Here is a 10,881-nt window from a genome sequence, read left to right as displayed (position 1 = left end):
GGTTTCTCTTTCTGTGATGGAGTAGTTTCTCTGCACTATTACAAAGTCTCGATCTGTAAGCTATCGGTTTCAGTGTTCCATTTCTCTCTTGCATCAGTATGCCTCCTAAGTCTATGTCAGACGCACCAATACAATGAATGAACTTATCATAATCAGGAAATATGAGAACCGGAGAACTAGTCAGTTTAACTTTCAACTTGTCAAAAGCTTGTTGTTGTGCAGGTCCCCAAATGAACTTTGAATCTTTCCTCAACAAAAAAAATCAATGGATTTGCTACGTCTGCATATCCCTTGATCAATTATCTGTAATACCCTGTCAATCCCAAAAAACTTCTATTTTTTTCTACATTGTCCAGAACTGAATAGTTCTTTACTGCTTGTACCTTTGAATTTACTGTACTAAGTCCATGCTTGTCTATCTTATGTCCCAAATAAATGACGCTGTCCTACAAAAACTTACATTTTTCAAGTTTCAATTTCCTGCTCCAACTAGTTTTGAAAATACCAAATCTATTTTCTTAAAGTGCCCAGCCGCTGTTTGGAAAACTATTAAGATATCATCTAGAAATAAACTGGCAGGGTTTCCTAACAACCCATCTAGAACTGTATTCATTAATCTCATATAAGTTAATGAACTATTACATAACCCAAATGGCATTCGTTTGAACGCATAGTGCCCCGTTGCTGTTGAAAAAGCTGCATAACCCCGTGAACGTTCTTGCAGCTCGATCTGCCAGAACGCAGATTTGATATCTATAGTGCTAAAACACCTATTCTCAGTTCCCAAACTACTAAGTATATTTGCTATTACCGGTAATGGTAATCTATCAGGGATAGTTTGTTTATTGAATTCCCTATAGCCAATAAATGGACGCATGGTACCATCTCATTTTGGCCCCAGAATCAAGGAAAATTTCTATTCACTTTGACAAGGTCCATTAATATCCTGCGATAACATTTCAGTGGTCAATTTATCTACAATGGGTAGCTTGGAATTTGGTAATTTATAGGAAGGTATGTAAATAGGTCGAGTCCCTGGTTTTAATTTGATCTGATGTTTTAAACTAGTTGTTTTGCCCAAGGCATCCCCCGGCAAACCAATTGGTTTATTGTGCTTCAAGACCAATACCACTAAGCTTTCATTCAACTCAGGACAACTAATAGGTTCTAGTTGACTCTTATATTTCACTCCCAAATCTGTTTCTTCCTGAACTAAACAGATTGATTAAATTGGGGATTCCACCTCCTCAGTACCTATATTTAAAATCTTAATAGGTATTGTACAGACTATGTATTTATTCAAAGTATAGATCGCTAATATTTCTACTTTGTTCTTGTGTGTTATAAATTCCAGAGTCCAATTTCAAATATTTTATCCTAATCAATTCTGGGAAGGTTAAAAATTCAGATTCTACAGTGAGTCATTTTAACTGCACTTCTACTCTGTTAATTGCTCTGGAGTGTAATAACGTCGACTTCATTACGCCACCTTCCACAATTAGCAAAACTTCATTTGGAACTGATGAATTCTGAGTAATTTCTGGGATTTCTTGAACACATGAGTTGGATTCACTTTATGAAACTTTATTTCTGTTTGTATTATTTGTTTTGAATGAACCGCTCTGCCCCCACTATCATTCAATCTAGCATTGTTATCTTTTCTATCTATTTCCATGGGTTCTCTTATCACAGATACTGGTTCTAAGTCTGGTTGATTTAAAAATAGAATTAACTGTGATTTTACTAAGATCTCTAACTCAGCAGGACATTTTATCATGCCCTCTTTACTCATAGTTGTAAATCCTATCAATAAATCTCCTGGGAAAACAAATTCTTCTACAACTATCACTGGAATGTGCAAGTGCTCATTTCTATACAAAAATATATCTACTATCTTACCTAATGCTTTACCTGACTTCCTGTTACTCCTTGCAATGAGTAATGGATTGGTTCCAAGATTTTCACTCCCGGTTTTAATTGGTTTAAATATTTGCTAGTTATAACATCGATTACAGATCCCGTATCAATAAATACTTGAATAGGTTTATTGAAAACTCGACCCGCAATAGGAGGTCCGGAGGTTCTACAGAAATTCTTCCAATTGTTATAGTCAATTTACAATTGTCTTTGATGTTGTTGTTTTCTTTCACCTTCCTATCACTCTTGTCCCTAACACAATAATGTCTATTTGTATTTCTATGGTTAGCTCTGTAGTGTTGTTTTATTTTATATCTGGAGGTTTTCCTCTTGTTTCTGGGTGAATACGAAAATTTGGCATTGTTCTACAATCCTGTGTTCTATGTCCTACTCTCTGGTGATACAAACAGAAAGGTGGGTTTCTACAATGATACTCATCATGACCCTCATATTTGCAGTTTCTACAAATAGTCTCATAATAACACTCTCGTGCTTTATGCCCCCAGGTATTACAATTATGGCATTCAATTCTAGCATTCCTTGAAGTGCTTCTAACTCTATGTTCAGATCCTCTGTTTCTGTAATCACTCCTAGAGTTCCTATTTTCTCTCTGCTGTTGCATTCCTATTGTCATGACATATGGACTAATTGTTTTATATTCACAATAACCTTGTAGAAGGTAATCTATCTCCCTTAAGTCCACGGTTTGTATGAGATCGTTATACAGCTTTTCTGCAGTTATCTCACCTCAATTATCTACCAATAGTGCAAATGCTATTAACTTAGTAATTTGGGAAACTTTTATCCTGTAACTAGATCTTTCTATCCAATCTGAATCCTTCAACATAGAAATCATATCCTTGGACCATCTGTCTAATTTTGCTAAATATTCTGTGTTTGATTTATTATTTTTAGTTTTCTTTATCACTCTAATCAAAGACCTGATATGATCCTGATCATACTTTGACTTAAATGTTTAGAAAAGTGTAATTTCCATATCTTCTTTTCTAGACACCATGTTAGTAAGGTCAGGATGTAATGTCAAATTTAAAGTTTACAAGAAACCGATGAACAAAAATTACTTCATTCGTTTTAACAGTGCACATGATAGGAGGACAAAGACTGGTGTGGTGATAGGGCTTTTTCTGAGAACGTTTCGAATTGGTAGTAAGGAATTCTTAACGGAATAGATAAAATTGATAAAGTGGACATGTAAAAGACTCAAGTACCCTAAGGGATTACTTTGCACCCTGGAAAGGAAAGCCCGTAAAATCTTACGTAACAAAGGAGAAAAAGCCGACGTTAAGTATTGGGTGGTCCCAAACTCTATTTTAAAACGAGACCTTGACAAATTCATGTCGTCCTCTAACGTTCGACTTGCGACATTCACTGGTGCGGAAATGAAGGACCTAGTAACAAATAAACAAAACGCAACCAAAAATAAGAATAGTTTAGTCTATGAAATCCCGTGTGACGGATGCGATAAAAAATACTTTAGTGAAACTAGCAGGGGCCTGGACGCTAGGCTAAATGAACATAAAGTGGGTGTTAGACATCACAGGATAAGCAGTGCGTTAGTTAATTATGTCGACGAACAAGGTCATTTACCGAAATGCGATGACGGTAAAACAATAGTGGATAACTTCATCAGGAGAGAAAGAAAGGCGATAGAGTCCGTATTCATCACCGACCAAAAAAACACCAAAAAGAGGACTGGGGATTTGGTATGGGCTAAGGCTGCAGTACGCATCATTATCACGAACAAATTGCATAGAGTCCCTGACCCAGGCGGACAACTCATCCACGAGACGACCAGGAAGCGGATAATTCGTCCATCGACAGCGGCGACCGAAAGGCGGACATCTCATCCCACCGGCAGGCGACGTTGATTAGTGTTCCGACAAGACACGTTGCCGCGTCCCTATCTTGTTATGTATAAATTGGCAGGCTTGACTTTGAGCATCATTCCTCTTCGTTGACGCTGGCAAGCGGACTTACACTTTAGACAAATACACACGTTTCCCGAGTCACGTAATTCTGTTTTCAGAGTTGTGCTCGAAAGAAAAAGAGACCCACACACAAATCTACACTCGCTGGCTCAGCAGAGGTCGGACGTCGCCCTTCGCCCCAGCTCTCTCAGCCAACGCCCATAAACCTTCGCCGGCCGGTCGTCGTGGAGGAGGAAATCTTATTTTGGTCTTTAGTCTCCTCTGCTGCCGACCGATCCGTCACACGCCTGGCCTCTTAGCTGACGTTGGCGAGCGGGTTTACAATTTTGGCAAATACACACGTTTCCCAAGTCACGTAATTCTCTGCTTTCAGAGTTGTACTCAGAAGAAAAAAATACACAAATCAACACTCGCTCGCCTGCCTCTCGCACTGCCATCGGATCCACTCTCTTGACTACACTTCGGATATCGCCCACTGCCTCGCTAGAGGACAAACTCCCATTGCCTCGCTAGAGGTCAATCGCCCATTGCCTCGCTTGGGGTTAATCAGCAACGCACTTTGCCTAGCTTCGGGTTAATCACCAACGCCACACGCGGAAAGTGAACCCTACTCACTTCTCGTAAGATACATCACACACCTCTCACGAACATAACCACGCCCCACGCACAAACATCTACACGTACTTTTTCTTCGACTAAAATTCGCTTCCTTTCTAATTTTCTCTTATACTACATCTTCTCATTTCAGTTTACCTCCCACTAAGATTTTTCCATTTTTCAACCTTTCTCTACTACTACGCCTCCTACCATTTTCTCAGCTTTTGGCAATTCTAATCGGAGGCGTCGGCTTTCTCCCGAGCCACCACCATAAATCGCCCATGGAAAAAGAGCTTATTGCCAAATAGCCCTTTTTTATACACTACTATCTTTTAATTTTTTTACAGACATTCTTCCCCTCCCACACAAAACGCTCTTGCGCGAACTGGTGATCTGTCCTAGGTAGCCCATAGCCCATACCTCTGAAGAAGCCACTCAGGTAAAATTAGTTAGGAATGAAATTATTTCCCTCAGCCCCTGTTCCCTTTACCACCTATCCAAATTATTATTATTATTATTGTTATTATTATTATTATTATTATTATTATTATTATTATTATTATTATTATTATTATTATTATTATTATTATTATTATTATTATTATTATTATTATTATTATTATTATTATTACTATTATTATTACTATTATTATTATTATTATTATTATTATTATTATTATTATTATTATTATTATTATTATCATTATTATTATTATTATTATTATTATTATTATTATTATTATTATTATTATTATTATTATTATTATTATTATTATTATTATTATTATTATTATTATTATTACTATTATTACTATTATCATTATCATCATCATCATCATCATCATCATCATCATCATCATCATCATCATTATTATTATATATTCATTTATTTTATTTCATTTATTTCTTTATTTTCAGGGGAAGACCTCGAGTTCTTTTGGAACTTCTTCTTTATCATCTTCGTCTTCTTCTTCGTCTTCTTCTTCATCTTCTTCTTCATCTTCTTCTTCTTCTTCTTCTTCTTCTTTTTCTGCTTCGTCTTCTTCTTCGCCTTCATCTTCTTCGTCTTCTTATTCTTTGTCTTCTTCTTCTTCTTCTTCTTCTTCTTCTTTTTCGTTTTCTTCTTCTTCTTCTTTGTTTTCGTCTTCTTCGCCTTCTTCTTTATCTTCTTTTTCTTCTTCGTCTTCTTTATTTCCCTTTTCTTTTTTCCTTGTTCTTTGTTTCTAGTCATGGAATACTTAGCTAAAAATATGCATTTAGAAAATATATTCTAGTATATCCTATAAAACTGGCCCTTCATAGGTAGACACTAGAATCTAGCATCACTCACAACCTATCTCAAATCTTGAAACTAGCACGAAAGAATAAGAGCACATTGGAAAAAATATGAACATCTGGCCCAGAACATTTATTCCCACTTAGTACTTTGTTGAATTATATAGGACACGTGTACCCCTTTGTTGTGGTAAAGATATATATATATATACATATATATATGTATATATATATATGTATATATATATATATGTATATATATATATGTATATATATATATATATATATAGAGAGAGAGAGAGAGAGAGAGAGAGAGAGAGAGAGAGAGAGAGAGTGAGAGAGAGAGAGAGAGAGAGAGAGAATGGCAATGTACAAATGTTCTCCTGGTAAAAAGATTATCACACTGGGCTCCCACGGTCTTCACCAACTCCAACAGTTGAGAGTTCATTTGAGTAAAAACGACTTCGGTTACAATATCTTATTTTTCAAATCTCCAAATGTCAAATTATATTATCTTTCCGTTATATATTGCAAAGCTGGATGGTGAACTAAGAGACTGTCAACCTATACGAATGTTAGACATACTGCTGAGATGTTCGTAGAAAAGCCTAGATTTATGTCAGCGAGGTTATATTCTAGTTATTCAAATGAAGGTTGGAGGTCAGATATAGAGAAAGAAAATACTCCAATGTGACAACCCCTTAACGACGAAAGTCTGGTTGAACTCAGAAGGTTCCTCTCCTGAAGGCGCCTTCGAACTGACACGGTAAGTCCGCCGTCATGAGCCACAGTCCTTCCGAGTCAGAGGGCGACGCTTTCTTCCTTCAGGGGTCGGTTCCTTCAAGGAGGAGGTGATGGAGGGAAAGGAGGAGGAAGAGGAGGAATAGGACGAGGAGTTGGTATAGGAGGTGGAGTGGACGTTGTGGACTAAGGTGGAGGAGGACGTGTAAAAGGAGGAGGAAGAAATGTATAGGTGGAGGAGCCATAGTAATGATAGTAGTAGTAGGAGGAGGAGGAGGAGGAGGAAGAATAAAAGTAGGAGTAGGACTAGAAGGTGGGGAATGAAGTGGAGGTAGAGGAGGAGGTGGTGGGGGAAGTGGAGATGGAGATTGAGGAGGAGGTGGAGGAAGAGGTGGAGATGGAGGATGAGAAAAAGGTCAAGGAATACTTAGAGGAAAGGAGTGTTTGAGTGGGAGACCTCGGCGCGAAATGAGGTGACCGGCGGGGTGGGGTGGGGGGGACATGGGGATAGTGTCGGCGCGTGGTCGGGAACACACGTGTTTTGTGTGTGAGAGACATGAGAATACCTATGTATTCTCTCTCTCTCTCTATCTATCTATCTACATATATATATATATATATATATATATATATATATATCTTTCTCTCTCTCTATCTATCTATATATCTATTATCTATATATATATATATATATATATATATATATATATACATATATATATCTTTTTCTCTCTTTCTCTTACGGTCTTAGTGTCATCCTCTCCAGTGTGAGATCTCACCATGGTGAAAAGAAAAGTTTGACAACGCCTATGTACTCTCTCTCTCTCTCTCTCTCTCTCTCTCTCTCTCTCTCTCTCTCTCTCTCTCTCTCTCTCTCTCTATCTATCTCTCTCTCTCTCTCTCTCTCTTTTACTTTCTTATACTCATCCTCTTCAGCGTGAGATCTTACCATGGTGAAAAGAAGAGTTTGACAACGAATATGTAATCTCGTCTCTCTCTCCCTCTTTCTCTCTCTCTCCCTCTCCCTCCCCCCTCTCTCTCTCTCTCTCTCTCTCTCTCTCTCTCTCTCTCTCTCTCTCTCTCTCTCTCTCTCTCTCTCTCTCTCTCTCTCTCTCTCTCTCTCTCTCTCTCTCTCTCTCTCTCTCTCTCTCTCTCTCTCTCTCTCTCTCTCTCTCTCTCTCTCTCTCTCTCTCTCTCTCTCTCTCTCTCTCTCTCTCTCTCTCTCTCTCTCTCTCTCTCTCTCTCTCTCTCTCTCTCTCTCTCTCTCTCTCTCTCTCTCTCTCTCTCTATCTATCTATCTATCTCTCTATCTCTCTCTCTCTCTCTTTCTCTTACCTTTTTATTCTCATCCTCTTTAACGTGAGGTCTCGCCTTCAGGTGATTAGAATAATCTAACACTAATCAGAATCAAATGATTAAAGTGTACCAACTGAGCAAAAGAGTTCGTTTGTCTCCCTTCGTGCATCGTTAGCCAGAATTAAATCTCTCATATAAGTGCGTCACTGCAGAGTGGAGGTTGATGATATAGGACAGTGGTGAACCGATTCTGAACGAAGGACAATTCTTCTTCCGTGGACACGTGCTCCTCGTCTCTGTCCTGTTCGACGGTTGAGTCACTCTGGAGGAGATGTCACTGAAGTGGAGACCTCTCCAGGACCCAAGAACAGCTCGGGGAGTCCGTGGAGGGCTGCTGAAGGAGGACATGAGGGCGACTTGGGGCCAGGCGAGGACTTCTTCCCTCCACTCCTTACCCAGCAGGAGCGGACGCTCGACACTTACAGAGCGTCGCAGCTGAAGAGGACCAGAGAGAGAAAGAGAGAGAGAGAGAGGGATGGAAGAAAATGGAGGAGAGATAGAGGGATGGACGAGGGTGGGTATATTTTGTGTATTAAGACAGCTGGACCATCTTTTGCGTCATAAGGATTTCGAAAAATCTGTCCGCATTTGTAGAAAATGTCCTCTGAGCCGACATGACGTCACAGAGCTTTTGGACAAAGCGATTTGACGTCAATACTAAGCCCCACCCCCTCGTTTTAATCTCCTCCCCTTTTTTATGTTGACAGACTGTGTATACATAGACTTAGGATGCTGGAGAATTCAATAGGAGGGAGATGTTGTGGAAGGAGGAGAAGGAGGAAGAAGAGGAAGAATGAAGAGAACAGGAGTTACAGAAGAAGGAGGAAGAAGAAAGAAGGCTTAGGAAGAAGAGAGGAAGTACGAACAGGGTTTAGATGAAGAATAAGAGGAGTAGGAGGAGAAGAAGGAGGAGGAGGAAGGAAAAGAGAAAGAACAATAGGAGTAGGGAGGTGGTGGTGGGGGGAGGGGGAGGAGGAGGAGGAAGAAGGGGAGGACCAAGGAGTAGCAGTAGGATTGTTTCGACAATAACCAGCGTTTCTATCCTGGAGGACAATATCCTACCGAAGAAGTCGAGAAACATAGGGAGATAATTAGGGAGATATTTAAGGAGGACAGTAGGCGAACGCAGCGATGGTAGAAGTTAAAAATGACCAACATTATCTCTTGATTGGAGACTTGTGTCCAATCATAAAAGAATGTTGCGTGATTCTGGTCCGTTTGGATGTCACTCTTCTCTAAAATATCGACGCATAAAACATGCAGTCAGTACCTCTTACGAGGAGGAGGAGGAGGAGAAGAAAAAGAAAAAAAAAGATGAGGAAGAGGAGGGTAAAAACGAAAAGGGGGAGGAGTAGGAGGAAGGCAAAAAGAAAGAGAATAGAAAGGAGGCGGAGGGAAAGGCGGAAGCGTCACACTGGAAAAAGGGCCCACGCCGAGTCAAGAACCGGATGTACTTGAGGACGAGGACTTACCAACAATGCTAGTTGAGGACCGACTTGTCCCCCCACCTCCTCCTCCTCCTCCTCCTCCTCCTCCTCCTCCTCCTCCACCACCACCTCCTCCTCCTCCTCCACCTCCTCCTCCTCCTCCTCCTCCTCCTCCTCCTCCTCCACCTCCTCCTCCTCCTCCTCCCCAGCCTCCTTGTTCTCCGTCTTCTCCCCTCCTCCTCCTCATGCTCCTCTTCCTTCTCCTCCTCTTCCTTCTCCTCCTCGTCCTCCGCCTCCTTGTCCTCTGTCTCCTCCTCTTCCTTATCTTCTTCCTCCTCCTCGTCCTCCTCCTCCTTCTTCTCTTCGTCTTCCTTCTCCTCCTCCTCCTCCTCCTCCTCCTTCTCCTCGTCCCCCGCCTCCTTGTCCTCCGTCTCCTCCTCCTCCTCCTTCTCCTCGTCCCCCGCCTCCTTGTCCTCCGTCTCCTCCTCCTCCTCCTTCTCCTTCTCTTCGTTCTCCTTCTCCTCCTCGTCCTCCCTCTCCTCGTCCCCAGCCTCATTGTCCTCGTCTCCTCTCTCCTCCTCCTCCTCCTCCTCCTCTTCCTTCTCCTCCTCGTCCTCCGCCTCCTTGTCTTCTGTCTCCTCCTCTTCCTCATCTTCCTCCTCTTCCTCGTCCTCGTCCTCTGTCTCTTTTTCCTCCTGTCCCTTCCTTCTTGTTGTCTGTCTCCTCCTCCTCCTCCTCCTTTCTCTTCCTCCTCGTCCTCTGTCTCCCTCTACTTCTCCATCCCCTCCTCCTCCTCCTCCTCGTCGTCGTCGTCCTTTATCTTCTTCTCCTCCTCTTCTTCTTCCTGTTCTCCCTCCTCTCCCCCCTGTCCTCCTCCTCCATCACCTTGTCCTCTTCCAGCCTCTTGTCCTCTTTCTCTTCGATAAAGGATTCCTTTGAATTGCCAACACGCGACTTGATGTCCAGTACTTACTAAGGCTACAAAGGTGTGCCTTAGTATGAGCTACATAAGCCCGACATGGAACAAAGGGCTCAATAACGTCTTTCAAAGGGCCACCACGCAACAGGTCACCAAGGTTTGTGGCCAGGCCACAAAGGGCCGAGACTGTCAATTATCACAAAGGAACGACTAAGGGCGTAGTGATAAGCAAAGCAGAGCTGCTAAAAAGACAAACCTGCTTTGATGAGGAGGTATGAAATGATCAGCTTTGCCCTTTGTGCGACCTGGCAGTGACCAGCTGCAATGCTGTGCACAGGACAGAACAGCCAGCTGCACGGAAATACACACTGTGCCCAGATGTTCTCCAGTGTATTCTCATAAACTTGACAGTGGCCAATTGTTCTGCAGTGTATTCTGAAAGGGATGCAGTGATCAACTGCTCTACAGTGTATTCTGGTAAACAAGACAGTGACCAGCAGTTCTGCAGTGTATTCTGGAAGGCATGCAGTGACTCACTGTTATGCAGTGCTTTAGCGAACAGTGGGCAGTGACCAGCTGTGCCTGATTCGGCTGGTTCTGATGTCCTGGACAACAATAGAGTTCATTGGAACAAGACTTTGCAATGGAAAAACAAGCGATACTGCTGTTGCACATGGGGGTGGGGTGGGGGGTTATCGTG

The sequence above is a fragment of the Oratosquilla oratoria genome, chromosome 1 (assembly GCF_046742065.1).
Source record: "Oratosquilla oratoria isolate Oo_2021 chromosome 1, ASM4674206v1, whole genome shotgun sequence".
NCBI lineage: Eukaryota > Metazoa > Arthropoda > Malacostraca > Stomatopoda > Squillidae > Oratosquilla > Oratosquilla oratoria.
Note: the sequence above shows the minus strand (reverse complement) of the source record.